The sequence below is a fragment of the Globicephala melas genome, chromosome 17, assembly GCF_963455315.2.
Source record: "Globicephala melas chromosome 17, mGloMel1.2, whole genome shotgun sequence".
Taxonomy (NCBI): Eukaryota; Metazoa; Chordata; class Mammalia; order Artiodactyla; family Delphinidae; genus Globicephala; species Globicephala melas.
The window spans coordinates 10,375,435-10,403,028 of record NC_083330.1 but is presented as its reverse complement, the minus strand read 5'-3'; the positions used below and the strand labels follow the sequence as shown (position 1 = coordinate 10,403,028).

The window sequence follows — 27,594 nt, the reverse complement described above, 5'->3', positions numbered from 1 at the left end:
CTTCTACAAACAAGAAGCTATCTAATAGAAAAATAAGAAAATAATTTAATCTGGCAACAAGTAGAAAAAATATAAATGTCCAAAAAAAGATATTAAAAGATGTTCAGAATCCTTAGTCAAAAGAAAATATAAATTAAAACATTTTAAAATAGGCGAAATTTAAAAAAAGTAATAATATATAGAGCTGTGAGGAAAACGGTTGTAGTGAAAATCAGTACAATCTTTTTGCGAAGGTGATTTTGGGTCTGACACCTAAGACTCTATCCTATAGAAATAATGGCAAGAGTCCTATAGATACAGGTATAAGGGTTCTCCGAAAAGGCAAAAAATATGAAACAGTGTTCTTTAGTAATCAAATTATTAAATAAATGACGGTGTCTCCATTCTATAAAATAGTATGTTATAAAAAGTAAATGAAGTCAATCTATCTATATACACTGACCTGGAAAGACACTTCTGACACATGATTAAGTTGAAAAAGCAAGATGTAGAATCTAACAAGGTCATTTCTGTTATTAAAAAAGAGGTATGTGGGTGGACACATTCAGGAAAAAATTTGAAAGAAGTTTACAGAACAGTTACCCCTGGTTCTCTCTGGGAACTGAGGTTTGAGGGTCAATGGTAGGGTTTTTCAAGAGTTATTTTAAATAGTTTGATAAAGATTATGGGTGACAGACAGATATTTACTGTCTGTTATGCATGTAGATTTTTTTTTTACAATTAAAAAAACTTAAGAATAAATGATTAAATAAATGAAAGTGTTAATATTTCCTGTAGGTTCTTTGCATCATTATTCATTCTCTCCTCTTTTTAAAAATATTAAGAGTAATCTTCCTAATTTTAAGCACTTGCTTTCCGTAATTTTGCTTCTCACATTTTATTACCTAAAACCATTTTCTTTCATGTTGTTTGGATCAAGAATGCATTTAAAAATAATAATATGTAGGATATAATGATATATCTTTGCTTAACAACAGATACCTGCCCTTTATTACTAGTAATTAAAGTTTTGAAGAAAATTTATGATAATAAAATATATTATATATAATATGCTATATAATATGTATTATCATATATTATATATGATTATATTGCAACATTAGTGACTTTATTGATTTTCAATAGGAATAATTCAGTTTTACTCTGTGAATTGAGCCATTTTATAACTTCTATCTTAGCTTGATCACAAAACTGTTTTTTAAGGAGCAGAACAAATATAGATTTTTGTGTAGCAAGAATTCTCACTTTCAGCTTTGACAAAGTGATTTTGGGGTATGGCTTCACCCTTTGATCTCCTTACATGTGTTTGGACCATCATTGGCCCATTCTATTTCCTGGTTCAAAAGTGGAAGAACGATGGTTTTTGCCTTCGAGGTTACTAAAATTCATACTTTAATCTTTCAGGGACTGCTATCTTCCAGTCATACTCAGATGTCTGACTGTCAGCTTTATGTCTTGGAAAGAATTCCTCGCAATTCAGGTACACTAAAGTATGTAACTCCAGCTAGCCTCTGTGTACTATATAACTTTTATAGTCATGATAAAAAATAATTTATTGAAAAAACTTAAACCTTTTCCAACTCAGGTGACTTTTGATTTAAATGTCTGTGATCCTGGCTGTGGTATTCAGTGATGGCAGGCTTTCTTTTTTTTTTTTTTCTGAATTAAGTTTGCTGTTTATATTACAAAGTTTAGAAAACATGAAAGTAACATCATCTCAAAGATAACTGGTTAGAAGAAATGGGAAGTCCATAGTGCCCATTTTACCATTACTTGCTTTGGAATCACATTTAATACAAGGCCTAGAGAAATTTCCTATTCTTTGTGTCGTATTTTTCCTCTTCTATATATTTTTACTTTTGGGGGGCTGCTGTGTAGTAAAGTCTAAAATATAGCAAGCTTCAGTCTGCTGTGACTATTGTTTGAAAAAAACTTGTTAGGTGAAATTATGAGAAGCAACTTAAGCTATTAACAGTAACAGCAGATATTTAGAATAATAATTAATTATTAAAAGGTTTTTAGGAGGTTATGTAAAGGTGATGGTACAGGCAACAAATCTCTGTGAATGCTTAAGTGCTTAACCTCTGAAGACATAAACTCTCAGTATATTGTGATCTGAATTTGGAGGCGCTGTGCTGACAGCGGTATTTCCTATGCACACGGAGGGAGCTGACAAGATCAAGGTGTCCTCTGCAGCCTTAGACAGTCTGGTCAGGGATTGTAGCTGTTACTTGCAAGGAGTGTTTCACTACCTGTGGGCTGCTTTGTTACTTAGACTTTTGGCATTGAAATGAAATCACTTCTTACTCAAATGCAAATGCAAATAGCACCAAGCTATTTTTATATTTGCCAACTGAGCTCTTCTGACTCGGACTGTGGTCAAAGCAATTAAGTCATCTTTCATCTGTGGGTAGTTTGATGTGCCAAGACCCAAAAATATCATTTGTGTTCATCATGCTACCATTTCAAAGAAAGCAGTTTGCATATGACTTAAAGTCAGGGCAGCTCTTCACTGTTTTTTCGTTACTATCAACCCCCCTTATATTTTCTAGTTGCTGATGCTGTTATAGCTTTTATTTTTCTTTTGAAATGCATGGGACTTTTTTTTCGTTTTAAAAATATGCTACGATACAGAAATAGACATGTTGAATACAATCTCAGACTACAGTTATGAGGAAAGCTTTTGTTCCTTGTTTAATGAATACAGACACTTTTTGTGGAACTTGATGTTAAAATATGAAGACATGATAGTTGTCTATAGAAGCTTTAAAATCAATCTCTTCCATCTACACTCAAAATATACTGATGGATAATGAAAGATAAGAGAGCAAAACTTTTTTAAGGAGGGACTTGAAGAGATTTGAATAGTGCTAACTTACTTAATAGGATCTCTTAAATGAATGCATGGAAAAAAAAAAAAAGAACCTCCACTGTTAAATGAAGTGTCAGAAGAGGAAGTATATTAGAGAGGTTGACAGATGACAGTGTTTCTAAGAAGCACTGATTCTCAGTGAGTGCGACTTATAACAGAGGTGACAGTTTTGAACCATGGGTAGGTTTGAGAGGTAAAAGAAAGAGCAGAGGGCTTCAGCAGGAATTTCTTCAGCCTATTTTTGAAGAGTAACCGTCCTGCAAGGAGAAACTATGCTTCAAAGCTCATTAGCAGGATCAAATGTGATCTTCATCTTGATAAGAGTAAGCAGGGAGTTTAAAACTCACATGAAGGTGCAGAATCAAGAAAGCCCCTGCCTCTGGGAAGCATGTCAGAGTAATTTTGTAAAACCTAAATTAAGGTAAGTGGTGACAAAACCTATTTAAACATCCCAGCGATGCCTCTATCTGTACAAACCGGATTCAATTCATGCAGTGCAATTCAACTCAAATGGACCCAGAGCAACACAGCAAATATTCTGTGGTCGTGTACAGGGCTTTCTTTAAATCTTGTTTCTAAGAAGATTGCTTTTGGAAATAGATATCTAATTAATTTTTTGTTAATTAAATTCTATTTTAACAACAGCAAAAGAATTCTGAAGGAGACACGTGTGAATTGTGGGCAGGCTCTAGATGCTGTAGGGGAGAGAAGGTGTGCATTAATCAGGATGAAGCTGTTGTATGAGGTCAATGCCACCTATGGCCTAGTGGCCTAGATGGCGCCACTGCCACCTAGTGGCATGAGTTTGTGGACACGGTACATGTACGTGGAGTGTCTAGTTAATTCAATGTAATTTCAGTAGCGGCAACCGTTATACTAGATATCCTAAAAATAAATTTTCTACTTGTGATTGAAAATATCAAAATTTACTTTTTTCTTTACTTCGAGGAAAGACACCCCTTTTAGCACAATCTCTTCTTAGCTCTATATACACTCCATGGCCCTTATAATTGCATGTACATAGTTTACTTTAGAAAAGGGATAGAACATAATCATAGCATGCTAGGCTTGTGAATTTATTTGGCGGTTATAAAGGCACGTATTGCAAAATAGGCCATTAGATAGGCAAACAGATACTTCCTAAAATCTCATTTTATAATATAAAAATGGATTTTATGGATTTGCTCAAATGCATAACATAATTTCAACACTTCACAGGCTTATAATTACTTAAGATTTTTAAGGGTAGCTGGTGAATGCTTTCATACATTTTAGCTTTCTCTCTTTCACTGATTCTCATCTTCATTTGTTTCTAACACATCTGTAAACACATATTTGATATTTCATATTCATCATATTCAGGTTTCATCTTCTCTTTATTGTGCTTTCAGTTTAATTTGTGACTGTGAATAGTTACACACTTTATCTTATGTCTTAAAGGGAAAAAAAATACTTGCCACGTTATTCTATGAATCATGTACAGGAAGGCAGGTTGCTCCATTACTTGGAGTGTGAACTCCAGCGCAGCAGGTGAAATAAGTGAGGAATGGCCATCTTCTGAGACACATTCAAGCATGATGTTCATGGGGGCAATAGCGTCCATAGCTGGCTACGCTTAGCGTTTTCTTGACCTTCTATTATGAACTTCAAGGAGTCAAGGGACCTGGAGTCTGGTTCCAGTTTTCTGGTTAATTAAATTGTATGACACTTAACCTCTCTGATCCTCAGTTTCTTAATCTATAAAATGGGTCTATGTAGTGTTTTCCTATCTGACACCTATCAGGGGAAAGACTGGCTGGCTCCTGATTTCTTCATAGCAACATCCAATGCCCAAAGGCAGGGCAGCAAAAGAAACCTGATTCTGAGGCCAACTGTGACCCAGGAATGTTACACCCATCCAAGCTGTCCATTAAGTCTGACGGCAAGAGGCAGCTTACTATTCAGCATTGTTGAGTCCTTCCTAGAAAGACACCTTGATGTTGAAATTTGGCCAGCTAGGCAATTAACTAAAATAAAGAACTCAGGAAGGAAGACAACTTGATGAAAGGAATGGAGACGAGCATTTCATTTCAGTATAAAACTAAGACAAAGCATCTATGGGGATTATTAGAGTTGGGACAGAATGTAAACCTTGACAGACCAAAGATAAAAAAAAAATGAAAGATAGGAGAAAGTGTTCGTGTGAGAATCTCCTCAGTTTACTATATTATCAGTCAGTAGTACTTAAAAGTGAACTGCAGTTTAAAAAGGAGCCATAATTAATTCCAACCCCTCAATCTTTTTCACTGTGATTTTTATTAATTTTAGTGGGAAGACTTTATCTATAATTAGAATGTTTTATGCTTCAATTCTGTTTTGCTGTTAAGTGCAAAAATTAAATAATTTAAAAACGTGCATAGAACGATCCCTATTTTATAGTCATTTACGTCTCTGTCTTTATCTGTATTTATTCCTATGAGGATGTCTAGGCTGATGATGACTTATGTTTCATAAGAATAACTTCCAGCTAGTTCAATTTGAAGTCATTATTTCTTTGGTTTTTTGGTTTTTTTTTTTTTGGCTGGAATGTCATAAAAAAGCCATTTTAAATAAAGAATAAAATCTGGTGTTTTAGCTTTAGCTCGTACCATCCCCTTTTCCTATGGTTTTTGGTTTGGGACTTTGTTGATTATAGACTTGGAGTGAAGCATTTAAATATTTTGTTAATTTGGGTGACTAAAATAACTGGTACTATTTGACATGCTGAGTGCATAACCCAAAGATGGTATTCAAATTAAATATTCTACTGGATGTATCCTTGCTCCATACATGTAGTTTGCAAATGTTGCTTATTGTGTATTATGCATAGTATGATTTTCTTTGCTACCTAAAACTGTGAACTTTTGTTAAAATATGCATTATTTTGCTTCCAAACTCTCAACTCCATGTTCTTAAAATTGTATATATTAAAGTCTGGTCCTTAAAAGGAGGGCTTTTGGGCTTCTCACATGGAGTCTTAAAAAGGGTTAAACTCTCATCTTCAGCAAAAATCATTATTTGCAGTGTGAACATGGAAATGTGATTTTGAAATCCAATCTATGTTTTGGGAAAAACAAAGCGTTTTTGGAATATTTGATAGTGATTAATTGACAACAATATGCTGTTTAGACTTTTTGAGGGCCCCTACTTAAAAATACTAGGGTCTGGCCTAGAGCAGGAATGTGTTCTTATCCACTGACAGTGGTAGAACTTCCACCGTTATCAATGCAGATCACTCGGACAGCCCTTGGCAATTATGTCTACGGTTCTGTGTGATCTACACCTTCTATTGCTTTTCCATCTTCATTCTTTCTTGATTATCTCATTACACATTTTTCTTTAAAATTGTTTTCTCTCTTTCACTTGTCTTTTGTGTAATAATTCTATTTAATCCTGCTGGTAATATTAAAATAGACATAAGGATTTAATCCTGCTGGTAATATTAAAATAGACATAAGGAAATTAAACTTAATACTATGCTCACTCACTGGATCCCTTCCATATACTTAACCACTGTGCTATGCTTTAAGTGGTACAAAGGTGAAAAAAACACAGACCGTGTTCTCAGAAACTGACAATGTAGGAAGTAAGATGTGGAAATAATAGATCAGTTCTGGTTTATTTGTCTCCAAAGGCAATGCTCTTTCATTGCTAAAGCAATAGCAGTTTTGAGTATAATGAGAACATGAGTTTTAAGTCACAGGCATCAGTTTGAACCCTAGCTCTGTTGCTTAATAACTCTGAATCATATGTCAGTTTATTCAAGTTAAAAAAAATGGAAATGATACTTCATGCAATTGTGATACAGAATAAATGAGAAAATATTTGTAAAACTAGCTCACTGCCTGGTGCATAGTTTCCCTTGATAATAATTAGTTTTCTTCTTCTTCACTTAACTCAGAATATTTGCAAAATAACTAGCAAATATATTGCCGGTATCTATATATTATTTTACTATATTTCACACTTGTATCCTTATAGTATGTGAATCTAGCTCTATATCTATCCTTGCAGTTTTCCCCCTTATTATGTTTTATATATTTTTAAATTTTTTTATTGGAGTATAGTTGATTTACAATGTTGTGTTAGTTTACAGCAAAGTGAATCAGTTATACGTACATATGTATCCACTCTTTTTCTTTTTTAGATTCTATTCTCATACAGGTCATTCCAGAGTATTGAGTAAAGTTCCCTGTGCCATTCAGTAGGTTCTTATTAGTTATCTATTCTGTATATAATAGTGTGTATATGTCAATCCCAATCTCCCAATTTATCCCTCCCCCTTCCCCCTTGGTAACCATAAGTTTGTTTCCTACATCTGTGACTCAACTTCTGTTTTGTAAATAGGTTCATTTGTACCATTTCTTTAGATTCTGCATATAAGCGATATCATATGATAGTTGTCTTTCTCTGTCTCTGACTTACTTCACTCAGTATGACAGTCTCTGGGTCTATCCATGTTGCTGCAAATGGCATTATTTCACTCTTTTTTTATGGCTGAGTAATATTTGGTTTTATATATTTTTATTTGTATTGGATTGTACATTGTCTTGAATTATTGCCATTTCTTTTATTATTATCATTATTGATTGATTGAAACATTAGTGCCCGTGTCTCTAATTTTCTGCAGTCCCCATGGTGAGAGCAGGCAGCCATTCCTCCTCCAATTTGCAGCAGGACCTGTTCTTGCTTCTTGCTTGTGGAGGAAGGGGTGCCTTTCCTGCCATCACGTCCCTCCCCATTTGTTCCATGCTGTCCCATTTTCCAGGGAACTCTCCTGTATCTCACACCACTCCCTTTCTGCAGTAGCATTTCCTGCAATATCCACCAGTCACTCCAATCCTAAAACAAAACAAAACGAAACAAGATTGTCCCTCCTCCTTACAGCTTCCTCTAGCTACCTTTCTACATCTTTCTTTCCCTTTCATGCCAAGTTTCTTAAAGAAGAACCGTACCTCACTTCTACTGCAATCCTCAAACAGCTACAGTGTGACTTATCCTACTGACACTCAGTGAAAATTGCTTTCACTAAAGACAATTTATGACATCCGGGTTCCAAAATCCAATTCACTTTACAGTAAGTCCCCTACATATGAACCTTCAAGTTGTGAACTTTCAAAGATGTGAATATGAGATCACACGTCCAATCACGTGAGTTAGTTCATGTGTCTGGCATACTTTTCAAGGTACTGTACTGTAAGATTAAAAACGTTTTCTTTATTTTTTTGTGTTTGTTTTTTATGTATTACTTGTGTGAAAAGTATTATAAACCTATTACAGTACAGTACTGTATAGCTGATTGTGTTAGTTGGGTACCTAGGCTAACTTTGTTGGACTTATGAATAAATTGGACTTACCAACGTGCTCTCAGAACAGAACACGTTCGTATTTAGGGGACTTACTGTAAAGAAACTTTTCTTCTCTTACTTGACCTCTGTACCATGTTTAAGAGTGGACCCTTCCCCGTCTCTTCATCCAGCCATAATGACTAAGTGCTGTACTCTCCACTTTGCATAGAGATTCTTTCAACGACAGCTTTTGTTTCTTGCTCGGCCCCTTCACTCCATTTTTTATACGATCTGTGATAAATATTTATTCTAATAAATAGGTGTTTAGGTCAAAAATCAACTTTAGAAATAAAAATATATTACTAGTGATGGTAATATATTACTAGGCATGATAACCAACAGCTCTAACGTATCAGTGGTTTAGCAAATACAGCTTTGTTTCTCACCCATGCTGAGTCAAGGTGGACGTTCCTACTTGGGCAGCTCTCCTGGGTTGCTTTCCTTCATGTGGGGACTCTGGGATTCAGCTTTTTCTGGTTTTTTTTTTTTTTTTTTTTGATGCCACTCTCTTCAATATACAGGGCACTGTGGGAAGGAAAATGATTATGGCAAGAGCACAATTACTAATTATCCTCCTTAGTCTGGAAATGACACACATCACTTCTGTTCATGTTCCATCAGCTGGAGTAGGGGAAATGGAGTTCCTGGCTGGGCAGGTGACTCTAAAATACAGAAGGGGAGCCCGGATCTTCAGTGTTAGCCAGCTACAATTTATTATATTTTTCAACTTTTATATGACTTCAACAATTCTCAGTAATGATTGCATTTACTCTCCCAAAGGGTAATTAACTGCTCTTTTGTGTCGCACCAGTGATGGCCATTAACATTCACTGTTATTTGAGATGCTGATGCATTTAATGTTATAATGAGGTCCCAGGGAATGTAGCAGATTGGCTAAGGAGAGACCTTGTCTGTAGCTTCTCTCAAGTAACACAACTTTCCAGTGCCTCTCTGCCTCACTGATTCACACTCTTTTTTCAAATCTCATCTGAAAACATGCCTTTCTCCCTGGACTATGCCTCTTAATTTATTTCTTCCTCTGCTCTTTATTATTTAACTTTGTATTGTTTAATTAAATTAGGTTACATTATTGTGTGTTGAAGATGCTAATGCAAAGGAAAGCACTTATACAATATTTAGCATTTTAACTTCACTTGATGTTTCCAAAGCACTTTACAGTATTAATTAGTAAATTGTCACAACATTCAAGGGAGGCAAATTAATTATATCCTGGGTTTTTTTTGGTTTTTTTTTTTTGAGAAATAGCCCATCTCAGTGAAGGACAAAAGGGTGTACTTTTCTTCACAGATACCTCTGTGCTAAAGTCCTTCCCCTTGGCCTAATACCAATGGAAGTTTATAATGATAGAAGTGTTAGAATGATTTCTTGAAGTCCTACAATGCATCAGAAACTATGCTAAACACCTTACACGGGTGAACTCTTTAATTTTCACAATATCCCTGGTAGGTACTTTGAGGTATTATGCCTGAGATCACCCACCTCACGACCTGAGTTGCCTCATTAGCATTGTTGGAAGAAGATAGTCTAGTGCGGCACAAGGCCAGTAACGTGCACTTGATCCTGGGCCTGTACCGTCAGCCTGTGTCATAACTCTTCATTAGTTACCCAAAACTCTCTTATCCGGATCTTCTATGGAAAAGACCTCTTTGTTGATGAGTTTCTCTGCATCATAAGGACAACTTCAGTAGAATTTAATCCAAACTGCATTTTCTATTGCCGAGCGTAATTAGAGTTTAAAACTTGGCAAGCTACCAGTTTAGGTACCCAGTGGGTGGCCTCAGACTGGATCATAGGATATATGCCTTGGGTCTCTTAAGGAAATTTTGGTAGAAATCCCTAACTGATGATAAGGCAAAATTCATGCAAAATTTTGAAGTGTTATTTGATGCCACCTTTCTGTTTAGCTTTTTCTGTGCTTCCCCTGCCCCCAACCAATGATGAGCTCATCCTGTTTTGAGAGACTCCTTTCTGAACGTGCTCTCTGTTCGTGTCCTCTTGGACTAGGTAGTGATGCGATTACACAACCTCAGGCTAGGTAAGGTGGCTTCCAATTATACCAACCCCCTCGGCGATTCTGCAGGGGAAACGCCACAGTCACAAACCCATTCAGAGGGGCGCCTCCCTTAAACCTTGCTCGGCTTGTCCCACATGACCCTACTATTTTTAAAGCTAGCTTTAATACTTTACGTAATAGAGAACCAACAGATACTGTCTTACTATAGGAGTGACTAAAGGATTATATAAAGGTATTACTTAGTATAAATGTAAGGGCTGGAACACATATACAAACTTTCCTAAAACTGAAAGAAAAGAAATAACAAGGAAAAGAGACCACCTAGTATATAGTAAATGTAACACACAGCAATATGACAGTACTGAGAACAAACGTATCAGTAATATCAATAAAAGTGATGGCTTCCTTCCAGGCCATGGTGCGGCGAGTACTGGGCTGGTGCTGTAGTGCCTTAGTGCTAACCTCAGGACGAAGTGAGGGCCTCGCCCCAATCAGGCCTTAGGTCTCCTGGAAGGACCAAGCACTTTAGCAGCAGTTGAGGGAAAAAAAAAAAAAAATCTTAAAATAGTAGCAAATGGTATCCATCAGCACATTAAAAATCAACGTAATAGTCAAGTGGAGTTCACTGAAGAAATGCCAATATGTTCAGTGAAAAGCCACCTGAAAAGACAAAGTTGAATACATTCCTCAGTTTTAAAACTTCAAGAAAATAAGAATGGATAGATCCTTTCTTAACACAAAATATATATTTCTCTGGGGGGAAGTCAGCTTCTTACTAAATGAGACATTAAGTTCCACTAAAGTCAGTTGTTGTCATGGTATTAAAGTATAAGAAGGAAACATGGATGAATCATTTTATAATCTAGAAGTGGAAAAAACCTAACTGTGATTCAAAATTCAGAAGTAATACAAGAAGAGATTATTATATGCTAAAAATCTTCTGCATGGCAAGAAAAATCAAAGACAAATAATAAAAGGGAAGCATATATTTGCAATTTACATTAAAAAATATAAATATAAAAGTTTCCTAAAGCAGGAAAAAAAATGAGCAAAAAAATGAACAAATATTTCATATAAGACATGAAAATCACTCAAAAGTACAAAAAATTGCTTAAATATACTCAATATAAGAGCAATGCAAGCTAAAATTATCCAAGATACACTTCTCAGATTGCAGATTGACAAAATCCCAAATTTCATCCATTCTCTTTTGATAAGGTTGTGAGGAAACAGACACTCTCGCATATTTGCTGGTGGGAATGCAAAATGAAACTCCATGGAGAGGAATTTAGCAGCATTCCGTATAAATTTATCCTTGACTCAGCAATTCCATTTCTAGAAATCTATCTCATCAGACATTGGTACGATGTATGATGTGCTTTATGCACAAGATTATTCCCTATGGCATCATGTGTAATAGCAAAATTTGAGAAACAATTCTAATGTCTATCCAGAGGGAACTGATTGAAGAGATTACTGTCCATCTATACAGTTGAATATGATGCAGATCTCAAAGGCAAATCTGTGGAGACAGAAAGTGGATCAGTGGTTACCTGGGGTTGGGGATAGAACATGGATTAACTATAAGAGGGCATGAGGGATCTCACTGGGCTGATGAAAATGTCCAAAAAATGGATTGTGGTGATGGTTGCACAACTCAGTAAATTTACAAAAATCATTGAATTGTATACTAAAAACTGGGTAAAATTTATAGCACGTAAATCATATCCTAACAGAATATCTACAGGCTAAACTAGAGTGAGCTTTTGCATATATTGTTAATTGAGAAAAAGCAAGGTACAGAGTAGGATATAGAGTATGTAGTTTTCATTTCTTTCAGACATTTTTAGTGAACAGAGCAAAAAAATGTATGTTTTTGAAAAAACATCAAGAATTTCTACTATTTTCAATGCAAATTTACATTGCACAATTTGTACTTATTTTACACTTTTATCTATTTTATTTTACACTGAAGTGAAACTAGCACAGGCAGGGGACACGGGTTCGTACCCCGGTCCGGGAAGATCATGGCTGGGCCCGTGAGCCATGGCCGCTGAGCCTGCGCGTCCGGAGCCTGTGCTCCACAACGGCAGAGGCCACAACAGTGAGAGGCCCGCGTACCGCAAAAAAAAAAAAAAAAGAAAGAAAGAAAGAGAAGAAATTCTTAAGTTAAAAGAGATCTAAGAGACATGAAATCCAAAGTAGTGTGTGGGCCTGGTTTATAAATGATTCAAACCAACTAGCAATAAAAAGACCCATTTTAGTCAGCTGGGGAAATTTGATAGTGGTTGAGGTATATGATCCCAAGGAATTGTTGTTAATTCTGTTAGATGTAAAACTGTAGCTGTGGATTTGTAACAAAATTGTTTTTAGAGATTCATAATGAATGATACAGGAGTGATATGATACCAGGGATTTACATTACTTTTGCAAAAAAAACCCCATAAAAAACAAAAACAACAAACCTGGTGAAACAGATATAAAGATAACATACAGCAACAGTTGCAAATGCTTGATAACTGTTGACTTTGTGATGTGTTTCTGTGTTATTCTCTCCATTTTATATATGTTTAAAATTTTTCCTAATGGAACATTCTTAAAATAGTAAAGGCACTGAATATTTTTTCACTTATGCTGGGTGGGAAGGACTTTCGGAAAATGACACTAAGTAATGAAACAATAAAGGAAAAGTTTAACGGCATAACCATGTAGAAATTTTAAAATTTTGTACTGAAAAAATTAACATAAATGTCAAAAACAACTATATTTGTTGAAACTATTTGCAGTGCACATGTAGACAAAGTTAATATTTTTAATATAATAGAAAAATAGGCAAATTCATGTTCCATATGCAAAAAAAGAATTACCAAATAAAGCAATGAGATATTATTTTTTACCTATAAGAAAGGTAATATTTAGAAAGATTATTAACGTTCTCTGAGGCAAGGGTATGGAAAAATGGCACCTGTATTACTGATGGGAATAAATTGCTACAAGTTTTTACAACTATGTATTTATACTTTAGATGGGCACACTTTGCCTCTGTAATTCTACATCTGGGAATTGTATCTTAAGGAACTAATTGGAGACATGTGCAAAGATGTACTTAGTAGTATGTTCTCTGAAGCATTTTTAACATAAACAAAATCTTGAGATGGCCTCAGTGTCTATTAGCATGGATACATAAGTTATCACATATCCACACAATGCAATTAGGAAGTCATTAAAATTGATTATATAGATTTATATTTATTGACAGAAATACGCTACAAGGGAACTGGAATGGAAGTGAATGAGCCAGTCTGCTCTGTGATTCTCAGATACATATTAATATATTGCCATTTACGTTTATTAGGTAAGGAATATTTCCAGAAGTGGGAGTCTTGGGAAAAGGGGAAAGAACAATTCAATTCTTTTCATACATATCACCCAACTGACTTCTGGAAGATATATATTAATTTATGCTTCTCTGAGAGACCATTTTTCTGAACACTTGCCAATTCCTAGAACTTTAGCTTTAAAAAATCTTTGGCAATTTGGTGGATGAAAACAGCATCTCATAATTGTTTTAATGTGCATTTCCTTGATGACTAGTACTTCGTACATTTTTTCATATGCTTAAGGACTGATTGATTTCATCTTTGTAAAGTGCTTTTTAAGTTTATTTGTAATCTTTTCTACTGGTGTTTTCATTTTTCTAATTTGTTTCTGACAGACTTTCAATATCTCAATTATTTTCTCATCATATATTGCAAATATATTTTCTGGAATTTTTGCATTGCTTTAATTTTTCTTCACAATGGATCTTTGAAATATACGAGTTCTAATTTATATGATTAAATTTAATCCTTTTTAAAATGGTTTTTGCTTTTGACACAATTCTTACAAAGGCCATTTCCACACCATGATTACGTAAATCATCACTCCTACATTCTGTTAGTATTTTATGGTTTTGCTTTTATATCTAAATCTGTAATCTATATGGAATTCATTTTGGTGCATTATAATATATGAACTACTGTAATTTGTTGTACAAATGATTGGTAGTGTGTTCCAAAACCATTTAGTGAATAATACATTGTTTCCTCAGTGGTTGGAAGTTCCAGCTTTATCAGAAAATATTATTTTTTAATGTAGTCTTTATACTCAATGAATGATAACATGTGACATGTATTTTTCCCTTTTCCCTTAATGATGTGGCCTTCCTAGTCCCACTTTTAGTTCCATAATTTTTCTTAATATCAATCTAAATTAACTATGTGAGATAGAGGAAAGGAATATTTATTTTTTTGGATGTGTCAAGGCTCTGAAGAAAAGTTTTGTAATTAGCATTATTTTGTCACACACACACACACACACACACACACACAGCACCATGAAAGACACACACTGAAGACATAATTTAACTCTAGGTAGTTATGGAGTTGCTGAAAACCTTTGGACCCACTTAACCTTGAATGCTGCCTTGAGTTTTGGTAATGCTTTCCTTTTTTGTGGGGAAGGGGTTATTTGTATTAAATTCCTTTTGGAGTAACTTAGGGTCCTCATGTTTTCTCTCCTTTAATTGTGAGACACGTACAGTTGCTCCCTAACTGGGCACATCTGTTCTTGAAGGAAGGAAATATTTGGATAATCTGAGAAAGGCAAATGAGTAACATTTGTCAAGAACTAATGGAGAGGTTTAAAGGTCCCCCAAGGAGAAATGATTGATAAAAATGTGGAGGAATACAGAATCTTATAGCAATATAATTTCTCCCTATTTTCATAGTCTTGCCCAGGGTAGAACTATGTCCGGTCTTGGGAAGTTTCGCTTTGGGAGTATCAGAGGGCTTTTTCTTTTCCTGCTCTAAGGAGAGCTACCTTATACCACCCATCTCTTCCACATAACCAAGAAAGTTCGCAAAGATGATTCATTCCGTGACTCTGATCCCAGAGCTGGCTGTGGAAGACGCTTTCTCAGCTGAAACTAAATGATACTTTATGTGTCTTCCCTAAATAGAGAGATTAGAAAGTTATATTAAAAAGGTGGTAGGGAAGCACATTAAGTATGTGATAAAGTAAGTGGTTTGGTAACTGATTTTATTACTTAAGTTCAAACATTCTTTTCTCGCTAGTCTTTGTCAACTATAAATTGAGATAGAAGAAGTTGGACAGGGGGCAACCAGAGCAGTGCAGAATGCTTCAGAGATCACGTCTTTAAGGGTTATTAAACACAATTTGTTTTTGTCAGATTCCAATTTATCTGTATCTTAGCAAATCCAGGGAACGTGAGTTCTGACATCTTGTACATCCTTATTAATTATTCATGCTTGAGGTTCTGTACTTGCTTGACCTTAAGGGATATGTGCTGTTTACCCCAGTGAAAAGGGAGCAGAATATTTTGCCCATTTTGAATGAACACGGCTGGCCCCCCGCGCCCTGTGATTTCAGACACATTGAATGTCTGGTACACACCTCCCTCACCCCAATTCCTCCTTTGGAGGAGAAAATAAGTGGAAGTGGTCTTAAAGGGATAATATTAATGTCCAGGGGATTTTTAAAAAATCTTAAAATTCAATGTTACAAGCCCCAAAGGATTTTATTGTCAGAAATCATTACTCTACACACCTGAGTTCTGCAATGATGCTTTTTGAATGCCCTGTTATTTCTGAGAGTTCTTCTGATGTGCAAAGATAATGTAACTGCCTTCATGGCTTATAACTGATAATATCTGGCACCAGGGCTCTCCTTCCCACTGATGAAGGAGGGGCAGGGCGAAGGGGAAGAAAGTGAAATTTTCTATGAAAATATAAATCAGGATCCTCCTGATTTATAATATACCTTCTGATAAATATTTATAATATACTTTATTTACGTTTAATATAATATAAATATATATTTATATTATATTATTTATATTAAATTATTTATATTTATAATAAAATATAAATATAATATAAATATTTTTAATATATCTTCTGATAAATATTTAACCCATTCACAGGTCACAGGTCTTTCAGGAGTGATCCCTCTGTCTTAAAGAGTTCCCTCCGCTCTTTGCCTTCCCAAGTTGGTACCTCCGTGCAGGGAAGATCATAGGTAAATCCATTGTGGGGATGAGAGCGCGTGGCTCTGGTCTGCGTGCTATTTTCCAGATAATGTACAACTTCCTCTGAAATCCCCTCATTCTGCAGATCCTGTGGGTGATTGGTACTGGTGCCTGCTACGTTTGGTCCTGTCCCAGTCTCTCTGCTGACAGCCCCAGATGTAGGCTGCAGTATCTGCAAAGCTCAGCCCTCAGTGTGCTGCACCATGGGCATTCTTGTCTCCAAGAATCTCCTGGTTCCCCCCATTCTCTCAGAATTCTTTGCACCACTCTCCCCACACCTGGGCCCCTCCACCCCTGCCAAGCTGGTATTTCTGGATTCCCTGCTCAGAGCTGGGGGCTCCGTCTCACTTCTCTCTGTTCACGGATACTGTGCTCCCCGCTGGAGCAATACTGGGACTGAACCGAATGCTTCTCAGAGAGGCTTTCACCTCACCTGTGCTGTGCCCAAGGGAACTGAGGCCCTGGCTGCTATGTTCTTAGATGCCCTCAGACCCATCTGGAGCACCCATCTTGGGGTTATACACCTCTCCAATCGCAGTCTCCCATTCCTTTGTTTGATGGGAGTTGGAATTAAGGATGCTGGCAGCTAATCTCTTGCTTTTCTTTTTTCCCCCTCCCTCATTCTCCCAGCACCTTTGCGGCCTGGATGATGACGGTGGTGGTGGTGATGGTGAATAGCTGCTACGCTAATATAGCTCTTACCACGTATCAGGCACTCTTCTGCTAATTAGCTCATTCAGTCCTCACAACAGCCCTGTGAAGCAGGTTCTATTATCACTCTGTTTTTACAATTTAGAAAAGTATGTATTCAGAGCTGTATAACTTGCCCAAGGTCACCCAGCTAGTAAGGGTTGGAACCAGAATTTGAATCCAGGCAGTCTGGCTCCAGAGTCTATGTTTTCATCCTATGATTCTGTCTCTCACTTCTTTTTCCCATCTGGCTAGATCTCTTATTTCATCTCCTCCTTCTTCCAAGGACGGACTCTGGGGATTATGGTGTCAGCCTAGCCCACCCTGAGAAAGCAGAGCCTGAGGCCACACTGACGTTTGATTTGGGAAATGCAATCCCAAAGAAGCAGGAGTAGGGGAAGGACAAGTGACACAGAGAAGGAGGGTAAGAAAATGTAAGGGGAATGTGTTGTTGAGCATAATGACAAGACCATTGCTCAGTCTCCCGGGATGTCTTTAGGGGGGATAAATGAAGGGACTGTATATCCAGTCGGGGAGAGGAAGGGAGAAGCATCGTGCCCTGCCTCCCATATCCTATGGGTCACGGTCAGGCCCATGGAGCTTTAACGCTAACAGGAATGCCAAACGAGCCCCAGCGTACCCTCACCTCAGTGCAATGGGAGAGAAGGGGGTGGCGCTGTCTGTAGCTGCAGAGACAACTGGCTGTGTGACCTGTGGAAGAGGATGAGGCCCACTGGGGGCTTCACAGGCCAGTAAGCAAAGCCTGCGTGTGGATCTGGGATGGTGCCTAGGCAGAGTCTGGTCCATGCTGCTTTCCCCTTCCCTGTAGGGATAAATGTCATCACAGAGAGGAAGCAGAAAAGAAAAAAGTAAACTTACATTAGGAGGTTTAAAACCATTACTCCCATTACATAAGGAAATACAGCACAGAGAAAACTGCCCCGGTGGAGGCCCAGGCCCCGAGCATCCAGCTGAGTTTGTTCTGCCTCGTCGCAGCTGGTCTTCACGGGGCGGCAGCAGTTCAGTGCCTGGCCTACCTCTCCACATGCTGCCAGGGTCTCCAGACCACATAGCTCGGATACAGCCGGCACCTCGTAACACCCAAGGTAATACCTCTCCCAGAGTCTTCATTTCCTGCCGTAGAATGGATCATTCCCTAGAGTAACTGACGTTGGAAATGTTTCTTCTCTCTAGGGAAATCTTTTCTCTACCCCAGGGAGAGACTGGCCCTACAGAGCCAAGGAGATTGTCACGTGATCATATGACATCAGAACCTTCTGAAATCTGAAGAAAATCGATCTCAGAAAGAATGTGTAGAATGTCCATAACTTAGCCCGATCTCAGTCCACTTTTGCTTTCTTAAATGTCTCTACGGAGGGTTAAAAAAAAAATCTTGAGGTCCAGATTCACCTAAGCACATTCTATTAAGTGATTTTTTTTTTAAGATGTTGGGGGCAGGAGTTTATTAATTAATGAATTTATTTTTGCTGTGTTAGGTCTTCGTTTCTGTGCGAGGGCTTTCTCTAGTTGTGGCAAGCGGGGGCCACTCTTCATCGCGGTGCGCGGGCCTCTCACTATCGCGGCCTCTCTTGTTGCAGAGCACGGGCTCCAGACGTGCAGGCTCAGTATAAGTGGTATGTTTTAATAAACATTTAGAAAAGAGATTTCCATTATTACTCTTACCATAAAATTTGGATTTTGAAATGTTCATACAATAGGAAAAACTGGCACCAAATATTTTCTGGTTTTTTTTTAGAACAAGGAGGCTTATGGACCTAATCCACGTCTTGTTAAAGCACAGACATTTTCATTCTGTCATAGTCCAGTAAGTGGTAGCCATTGGTCAAAGTGGGTTTATTTACCCACCTATTAGGTGAAGGTGGGGCGTGGCAGGTATTCAGACATTCTGTTCCCCTGGTGGTGTTTCCATGGGGATTACACAACCCAGAACCCTTATCCCTACAGCTGCCCACCTGTGTATGCTCATACTCTGTGTCCCCCTGTCGTCTTCTATTTTGAGGACAAATTCTGCACACAGCTGTGAAGCATCATCAAGGAGAAGCTTGGGGCACTGTCTGCAAATGTCCCTTTATTTCTCCCGAACTCCGATAGCTCTCTGGACATACCTCGTTTTTTTTTGTTTGTTTGTTTTTTGTGGTACGCGGGCCTCTCACTCTTGTGGCCTCTCCCGTTGCAGAGCACAGGCTCCGGACGCGCAGGCTCAGCGGCCATGGCTCACGTGCCCAGCCGCTCCGCGGCATGTAGGATCCTCCCGGACCGGGGCACGAACCCGTGTTCCCTGCATCGGCAGGCGGACTCCCAACCACTGCGCCACCAGGGAAGCCCAGGGTAAGGCTTTTATCTGACTTGTTCCCTGGAGGTAGATTTTTCTGCCAGTTGGAATTCTTTCTGTCGCTAAAGATCGATTATTTCTCCCAGATGATTAGAAGGCATAAAAAGTCCCTTATAGCTGTTTTTCCTGAAATTATGTTTAACCATCTTCAGTCTCAGTATCATTTCACTGGCCTTCCTGTTTTCAAGACCTCTGTCCATTTACAACTACCAGTTAACTTGGTTAATGATTTTCCCCTAAATAATGGGTGTGGTGTTAAACAAAATAGAAGAGCACAGTAGTTACAAAATACCGGATAACTGCTAAAAGTAGCTGCAAAACCTGCTGAAAATGCCTGGGGTTGGTAATGCTGAATTTCATTCAAGCTAAGACACCGCTGATTGCAAGATTTCACCGTTATTTTATATTCCACTAAGGAGAAAAGTTGCTGCCAATTGAACTATGGCATAATGATTCCTTATCACTTAGATCATTCATTTTCCACTTGTTGAAAAGAGTATTAGCCTTGATTAGACCCAGATATCTTTTATCGTGTATCCCTCTCTATGCATACGTAAGAAGGAAACCATCAGCAGAATGAATGGACGAAGATATCATTAAAACTTTGTCCCTCTATCGAGTCCAACTGTTCTGTATCACTAGTTCAGTCGAAGTCATCGATGATTGTGAATGATGCAGTGGTTTGAGGATAGCTGTGTGTGTGTGCTCTCTTTGTCTGGTTTATTTTTCTTTTCATCGTGTACAGTCTGAACCCAGCATTCGCTTCTCACATCTTCCACGAGGATCTCCAACAGAATTTTTACGTCCCAGCGTGTGTTGAATTAGAAGTAAAATCTTAAGGAGATTAGATTTAAGGGAACCTTGGGCAACTTTTTAAAAAAAGCATGTGTTCTCCACCGTTTCATTGATTAAGAGGAGATGCTGTTGTGATTCTTGATTTAGCAGCAATCAGTCTTTTGTTTACATGGTTGTGGTTTTATTTGTTGTTTTGCTGTACACTGGAAACAGAAAGTGTTCTACATGATTTTCAGTCAAGGGTTGTGGTAGTTTCTCTGTGTTTGTAGTGACATCTACGTTGTCTTTCTAGGATTTTTTTCTGTGCAAACAATCTTTATTTATGAAGAAAAACTTCTTTGTTTTGTTATAAAACCAGCGCTGGGTGAAGGCACTTGACTGGGGAGAGATGGGGCCGGGATCCTAGTGGAAACTAATGTGCCTGACTCGGCCTCTGAAGGCTGCTCGCAGCGAGTAGGGGCGGTTGTTTTTAGAATTTTCTTCAAGCCACTGACGCCCCTTCTGCAAGTTTCAGGGAACCAAGAGGCAGTGGCAGCCGTGGCATTTCTGGTGACCCGCAAACAGTGACCACGCGGTGCAGCTCTGATTTCAGAGCTCTTAAAGTGTGCCTCAGGGCCCATTTTAAAATTGGTGTAATTTTAAATGGGTTTATATTTTCATATTTTTATGAGGAATTTAACCTTATTACAGAAAGTTTTGAAAATAGAGAAAAGGAAAATAGTTCCCCAAATCTAACTCGACTGTTGGCAGTTTTGCGTATGCCTTAAAGTACGTGTGGATGTAACTAACCATTGATGGCATGAAATTTGGTAATACATTTTCTAGTGTTCTTATATATGTAACATCATATAATAATAGCTTATTATTTTTTATTATTATTTTATTATTATTTTTAGGTTACTGCAGTATGTTTATAACCATCATTTACAATTTTACTGAAGTGATTCTAAAATGGAATTCAGTCTTTTTCATCTAATACCTAAAAGTGTTGATGCCTTTTTTTTCAACTGTGGGTTTTGTGTGTTTCCCTTCCCGTAAGCTTTAAGTAGCTTATTATCATAGGCCCTGAGTTAGGATTCTTTATAGAGTTTTTAACCATCTTTTGTTCCCCAGATTGGTTGGGAATTGATCTTCTTTTCCTATGGCAGCCTTCCTTTCTAAGTCATCTCAGTCATAAATTTATTTTTCAGAAAAATCCAGTTGTCTCAGTCATTCATTAAAAACCTAAATCTATTAGCCAGGGGTAAAATACAGCCGTTCCGACTCTTCGTGCAGCTGAAATAGCTGTTGGAGGCGTCGGATGTTCTGCTTTTCACCTGGCTGCTTCAGCATCACATGGGCTGCGCCACGCCGTAAGCTGGGACGTGAGGTGATTCTGTTATCCCTGAGGACCTAGAGTTGCTTCTCTTGCTGGCATGAAAATGGCTATGTTGTCTCATTCTAGGTACTCGGGTTTGAAAGTCTGGACCGATAAGGACATTAGTCAAAATAAAGATTATTTGATATTTGAAAGATGATTAAACCATTCAGATTTTAGTCATTAGAACAGCAAAACAACATAAACAGATGCTTTCTAAATATATGATGTGGAGCAGTTGGTAACATTCATTTTAGGATCATTGTGTCAATCCTTTCCCTAAACTAGTTTCTTACAGCTATTTTGGGTCTAAAGATGTTTAATATTCAGGCAGAGGGATGCACTAACTCTAAGAGTTCAGGTTTTTATTTTTTCTAACGAGAATTTCCTTCTGTAGCTTGAATAAATGAGCTGAACTGAGATAGCCATGCTGTGAAAAATATTTGGTTGCTCAAAAGGCTACTCATCCTAGTGTTCAGAGACTTTACTTTTCTCTGGAAATTTCAGGAGTTTTGACTTCCCTCACACCCTACGGATCCTGTCCAACTCAGGATGAGAGAGTCAAAGAGGGATCTGGTAGCACAGAGTCCTATTTAGAGGGGCCTTTATCTGCCACTCAAAAGAGAATAGTGGCGGAAGTCACTTTGGGGAAACTTCCTTCTCAAAGTGTTGACCAGTGAGAACCAATGAGTAAAAAGCAAGCTAACAATAAACAAAAGTGAGAAAAGCAACTGTGATACTGAGTCACGTGGTAGAATATTTTGGAAATATTAACTGGTGTCACCCCATCAACTTCTCCCCTTTTCCCCTCCTCCCATTTGAGCAGCTGTTTCATTCACTGCCCTGGGAGGAGATGTGGCAGTTACCAAGCACGTGTGCCACAGTCTACGCCTGGCCTGCCCTCCACCTCCAGCAGCCCCGGTGCCTTGGGCCTTTTCTTCAGCTGAAAGGCAGGGGAAAAAATGTTGACTATCAGTGTGAGAGTCTAGAACTCCATCACAACCTAAACTAGAATGTGGTGCTGGGCTTGGGGAGAAGGAAAGACCAAGGGGAATCTATGATTGTCTGTGTTGGTGGGTCCCAGATAGAAGGGCACTGCTCTCAGACTTTGGGGGGAAATCCTAGAGGTTAGGTTAGAGCAGATCTTAAGTGGAAGATTCCTGTGCAACATATTACGGAAGGGCTCCCAGGAGAGACTGATGGGAGAGCGAGCAAGGTGGAAAGGGGGAAAAGCCACGCAAGGGTGTGATCTCAGGCTGAAGCCTAGAGTCCTGACCCTGCAGAGGAGCTCTGCAGAGTAGCTTATGCCTCAGAATTGTCCCAACCTGAGCCAGGAGGGCCTCCCCTCCCTCCCTAACCCCCCAGGTAAACCTCTGAGGACAAAGCAACTTCAGCTGCCCCAGGGCAGCCTTCAGAAGGACCTGAAGGTGCTGGTTGTTGGAAATAAAGCCACTGAGGCTGTGGGGAACGAGGTTTCCAATATAGCATTGTAAATCAACTGTACCAATTTTTTAAAAAATGGTAGAAACTGGATCCACGTTGTTCTAGATAGAGCACTGAAGTCTTCTCCACCCAGGAATAAGAAACAGAATACTATAGGAATATGTGTAGGACATGCGTGTATATAACAGTCTACCATTATCTCTTCTGATCTTCATTACAACCTTAGAAGATACAGGTACATGCTATGACACCCTTCTCAGATGTGTGAAGTTGAGGTACAGCACCATCAAGCAACTTGCTCTAAAGATGACAGCCTATGTCTTTACCTCCAAACCCACCAGTCTTTCTCTCTTCTGCAGCCACAATATAGAGACTGTTTCCGGAATCTTCTCCTACAAATCCAGAATCCAGGGGTTATTGTGGAGTAGGTGGTAGACTGGGGCTGCTGTCAGAATTCCTTGGCTCACATCTGAGAGCCTCTGAATCAGCGTCTCCCAGGGTGAAGCCAGTGGTTTCTGTTTCTTTCTGGGATCCTCAGGGGACTCCTGTACCGCCAAGGAAGTGCTATTGTCCAGACCTGATTCTGGAGACCACTGGTTCAGAGCAGTTCTGGGTTTCAGGCAGGACAGGATATGAATCCTGGTTCTGCCATTTACCATCAGCGTGAGTTTAGGTGAGGTCACTGAAGCTCTCAGAGCCCCCCTTCTGTCATCCGCAAAACTGGGTAATGTGAGTGTTTATTTACCTCCAAGCGTTGTGTTGAGAATTCAACAAGATGATATTGGGAAGTGCTAAACCTAGGGCCAGGAAGGAGTAAGTTCCCAGTAAGCAGGATCTACTATGATTTTATTATTTTTAATCTTCGTACTGTCCTGCAAATTACTCAAACTCAGATCACCCTGTCTCTAAAATGATGTTTTTCCCCCTATGCCACACTGAATGTCAGCGTGGACAACTTTTCAGGACTTGAAAATGATTCATCAAAGTGAACCTTTCGGTTAATGTTGTTTACTGGAGTGGGATTTGAGCTGTAGCAATTTAGACACTTGGCTGGCACATGGTGGATGGCCTTAGGAGGCTATACCATTTGCCTAGAATACAGAGTTTGTAGTCTCTCTTCACCAGCCATTTAAAAAATGAGTCTCACTTAGAATTTCACAGAAGCAAATGAGCCTGTAGTTAAAACCCTGGTGAAATAACCACTTGTTTAGTATTTATTTACAGCCCAGACACCCAAGCAGGTACAATCCCAGATGTACTTTAGCTTAAAAACAAATTCTACAGTGCCCTTCGATTTCCTGTTTTCTGGGCATGAAGAAAGACATTTGAAGACCAGCTTACTCCCAGCCCCCAGCCCCATGACAGAAATAAAAAATGAGGAAAGAATTTTTCTCTCTAATTTGTAAAGCAAATAAGAGAAATAAAAAGACCAGGAGGAAGCCAGCTGCTGGAATGATACACAAATAGAACAGTTCTCAATAGGTGAGAAATCACAGCATGAATGAAGACAGAATAAGGGTGGCATCCAGGCCCTCAGACCTTGCAGCACATATGTAAGTGGAAGCATCAAGGGATGACTGAGGGGCACTGATGACAGGATGAGATGAAAAATAATGGTTCATCTTTGCAGAGACAGAGCACAAGAGCAAAGCTTGCTGAGAAGGCTTTTCTATTAATCACGGCCATCCTACAGGACAATCCCAGAACTGCAGGGCCAGAGAGGATTAAGCGCAGCCCCTCATTCTCAGCATGGCCAGAGATGCTGAGGGAGTTGCCTTCTTTCAACCAGTAAGGCCAGTGGGCACGAGAATACACACCTCCATGTAATGTGCTAGCCTGTGTCAAACAACCCGTTAAAAACTTTCGGTGAATGGTAAGCACTCAATGAAGATGGGCTAGAGGGAGAACAGAGCTAATAAAAAGAGCTCTTCACCTTCACTGTCCCTTGCCTATGTGCTAGGTTCACGGACGTTATCTCAACTAATCCTCCAGATGGCCCTGTCAGAGGTGTACTTTCCCCATTTTACAGGGAAAGATACTAACTTCGCAAAACTACAGTGTGTAGCAAAACTCGCCTTTAATCCCAGGAATTGTTTCCACAGCCTATGATCTAAACTTCTAGCTATACTGTCTTATAGTAAAGAAAACCCCTTCATTGCAAGTAATTTAATGAGGCCCTCCTGTGTCATGGAAGGGAGAACACAAAGAAACGTATACAACTCAAATGCTTCTCTGGTTAGATTTGCTTGGTTTCTTTAGGATCGCACTACAACATGCTGAGAAGCAGGATTTAGCTTTTGTAAACGAGTGCAGTGAGTAGGCCTGTGTTCACACTGTGACCGTGGAAGGGGTAGGAATAAGGCCCAGCTGTTCAGACCCCTATCGCCATTTATTTCTCCAAGACACCCTTGTCAAGTCCCTATCATGTGCCAAACACTTGTGGTCAGAGATGGAAACACAGGGAGATGAATGGAGTGATTTCTTCTCATGAGAATCTTCTGCCAAACAGATAACTGCAAAGCAGTGTGTAATAGTTATATTTGTGGTAATAGTTGTAACTTTCGGCCAAGTCCTTATAAGTCCCAAAAGAGATACCAAGTAGGAAGCAAGGAAGTTTTTAACTGAAATATCTGGATGAAGATGGCTTTCTGAATTAAAAGCAGTGATAGAGTGAAAACAATTAGATCTTAATAAATGCCAGAGAAATTTAAAAACTCATGTTTTTTTTTCAAGGAAACTAGAAAACCAAAAAGAAAAAAAAAAAAGAAATTTAAGAGATTCCCTAATCTCTCTAAGAGGAAACACTTAAAAATACAAGTTACGGGAATTCAGGAGCAGACTTCCGGGAAGATGGCGGAAGAGTAAGACGCGGAGATCACCTTCCTCCCCACAGATACACCAGAAATACATATACACGTGGAACAACTCCTACAGAACACCTACTGAACGCTGGCAGAAGACCTCAGACCTCCCAAAAGGCAAGAAACCCCCCCACGTACCTGGGTAGGGCAAAAGAAAAAAGAGAGACAAAAGGATAGGGACGGGACCTGCACCAGTGGGAGGAAGCTGTGAAGGAGGAAGGGTTTCCACACAGTAGAAGCCCCTTCGCGGGCGGAGACTGCGGGTGGCGGAGGGGGGGAGCTTCGGCGCCGCGGAGGAGAGCACAGCCACTGGGGTGCGGAGGGCAAAGCGGAGAAATTCCCGCACAGAGGATCAGGGCCGACCGGCACTCACCAGCCCGAGGCTTGTCTGCTCACCCGCCGGGGCGGGCGGGGCTGGGAGCTGAGGCTCGGGCTTCGGTCGGAGCGCAGGGAGAGGACTGCGGTTGGCGGCGTGAACACAGCCTGCAGGGGGTTAGTGCGCCACGGCTGGCCGGGAGGGAGTCCGGGGGAAACTCTGGACCTGCCGAAGAGGCAAGAGACTTTTTCTTCCCTCTTTGTTTCCTGGTGCGCGAGGAGCGGGGATTGAGAGCGCTGCTTAAAGGAGCTCCAGAGACGGGCGCGAGCCGCGGCTAAAAGCGTGGACCCCAGAGACGGGCGGGAGACGCTAAGGCTGCTGCTGCCGCCGCCAAGAAGCCTGTGTGCGAGCACAGGTCACTCTCCACACCCCCCTTTCCGGGGAGCCTGTGCAGCCCGCCACTGCCAGGGTCCCGGGATCCAGGGACAACTCTCCCGGAAGAACGCACGGCGCGCCTCAGGCTGGTGCAACGTCACGCTGGCCTCTGCCGCCGCAGGCCCGCCCCGCACTCCGCGCCCCTCCCTCCCCCCCGGCCTGAGTGCGCCAGAGCCCCCGAATCAGCGGCTACTTTAACCCCGTCTTGTCTGAGCGGGGAACAGACGCCCTCAGGCAACCTACACGCAGAGGCGGGGCCAGATCCAAAGCTGAGCCCCTGGGAGCTGTGAGAACAAAGAAGAGAAAGGGAAATCTCTCCCAGCTGAGCTTCAGAAGCAGCGGATTAAATCTCCACAATCATCCTGATGTACCTGCATCTGTGGAATACATGAATAGACAGCGAATCATCCCAAATTAAGGAGGTGGACTCTGAGAGGAAGATTTATGATTTTTTCCCCTTTTCCTCTTTTTGTGAGTGTGTATGTGTATGCTTCTGTGTGAGATTTTGTCTGTATAGCTTTGCTTCCACCATTTGTGCCAGGGCTCTATCCGTTTTTTTGTTTTTTTCTCTTAATAATCTTTTTTATTTTAATAACTTTATTATATTTTATCTTACTTTATTTTACTTTATCTTCTTTCTTTTTTCCTTCCTTCCCTCCTTCCTTCCTTCCTCCCTCCCTCCCTCCCTCCTTTCTTTCTTTCTTTCTTTCTTTCTTTCTTTCTTTCTTTCTTCCTTCCTTCCTTCCTTCCTTCCTTCCTTTCTTCTTCTACTAATTCTTTCTTTCTACTTTTTCTCCCTTTTCTTCTGAGCCGTGTGGATGAAAGGCTCTTGGTGCTGCAGCCAGGAGTTAGTGTTGTGCTTCTGAGGTGGGAGAGCCAACTTCAGGACATGGGTCCACAAGAGACCTCCCAGCTCCACATAATGTCAAACGGCGAAAATCTCCCAGAGATCTCCATCTCAACACCAGCACCCAGCTTCACTC

The 27,594-nt window shown here is 39.6% G+C and overlaps 1 long non-coding RNA gene across 2 annotated transcripts in view; it reads left to right on the top strand.

The window, feature by feature from the left end:
• Window positions 1-1,194: 1,194 nt before the first annotated feature.
• Window positions 1,195-27,594, top strand: part of LOC132593781 (uncharacterized) — a 105,982-nt gene continuing 79,582 nt past the window's right edge. Inside the window, exons 1-6 of one of the 2 annotated variants that reach the window (XR_009559610.1) lie at window positions 1,195-1,480; window positions 16,257-16,351; window positions 17,338-17,475; window positions 18,048-18,157; window positions 18,246-18,685; window positions 19,249-19,400. This is a non-coding gene — a long non-coding RNA (uncharacterized lncRNA). Of the gene's footprint in view, window positions 1,481-16,256; window positions 16,352-17,337; window positions 17,476-17,967; window positions 18,158-18,245; window positions 18,686-19,248; window positions 19,401-27,594 lie in introns of both variants that reach the window. The other variant, XR_009559611.1, reaches the window with a different exon arrangement.